Source organism: Heloderma suspectum, chromosome 10 (assembly GCF_057233095.1).
Source record: "Heloderma suspectum isolate Gila_16-S chromosome 10, 16-S_ref, whole genome shotgun sequence".
NCBI lineage: Eukaryota > Metazoa > Chordata > Lepidosauria > Squamata > Helodermatidae > Heloderma > Heloderma suspectum.
In genome coordinates this window covers 8,420,001-8,421,145 of record NC_139467.1, presented here as the reverse complement: position 1 = coordinate 8,421,145, position 1,145 = coordinate 8,420,001, and the positions used below count along the sequence as shown (strand labels likewise).

The 1,145-nt window shown below is 50.0% G+C and overlaps 1 pseudogene; it reads left to right on the top strand.

Annotated features, from left to right (window-relative positions):
* The first annotated feature begins 891 nt into the window (after positions 1-891).
* Positions 892-1,145, top strand: part of LOC146337596 (2-oxoisovalerate dehydrogenase subunit alpha, mitochondrial-like) — a 6,867-nt pseudogene continuing 6,613 nt past the window's right edge.

The following is a 1,145-nucleotide window of genomic DNA, read 5'->3' as shown; positions in this document are numbered from 1 at the left end:
CTGTGCAGCAAGCCGGGTTAACTCCTGCAGCCCCACGTCCGCAGCCCTTAATAGAGGTCCCAGAGATGGAAGATCGCCCCTGGAAAGCCCGGCTTGGACTTCAAGTGGCCCAAGATACTGACAATGTATGGTTAGAATGGGTAAAGTACACCGCCAAATCCTTGAACAAGTCTGATTGTTTCGTGTGCGCAGCTGGGAGATCTGTCACCAAGGTATTGCCCTTCCCTTTAGGCTGGGATCAGCCCTCCCTCCTCACTTGTATAATCTGTTTGTTCCAGCACTCCAATGCATGGGGGGATAAAAGCTGCCAGAGCCTTAATAAACTCCCCCCCCCCAAGAGGGAGGATCGCGTTGTACCTCCCGTGGCTTCCATAGAGGGATGGAACCATCCTGGGTGCATCTCTCGGGCCCTTGAGGAAGATAGTATTTCATTAGGAAACCTCTCGACCTGTACCAACATCACCACGTTTGCTAATGACTCTTTGCCGATTCCCCGTGCTGATCTTTGGTGGTATTGTGGAGGGTCAGAACTCTTTGAGACCCTTCCCTCAAACTGGTCTGGAATCTGTGGACTGGTCCAGCTTGCGGTCCCCTTCTCCATCGCCTTCCACCCGTCCCAGCAACCCACTCACCGCTGCCAAAGATGCAGCACAAGCCCCGTTGACAATCAAATATACATAGATTCGATAGGAGTCCTGAGGGGGGGTCCCAGTTGAATTCAAGGGAAGAAATCAAATAGCAGCAGGATTTGAATCCACCCTGTTTTGGTGGGAAACCATAAATAAAAACGTTGATTGGATTAACTATATTTACTACAATCAACAGCGATTCATAAACTACACCTGAGATGCCATAAAAGGACTAGCCGAGCAGCTAGACGCTACTAGTCAAATGGCCTGGGAAAATAGGTGTGTCCTTGATATGATGCTGGCAGAAAAAGGAGGGGGGGTGTGATGTTGGGTGGAAGGTGCTGCACCTTCATCCCTAATAACACTGCTCCTGATGGCACAGTGGCAAAAGCACTACAAGGTCTTACCAACCTATCTGAGGAATTGGCCGAAAATTCTGGGATCAGCAACCCCCTCATCATTTGGCTAGAAAAGTGGTTCAGCAGATGGAAGCATTTGGCAGCTTCCGTCCTTATC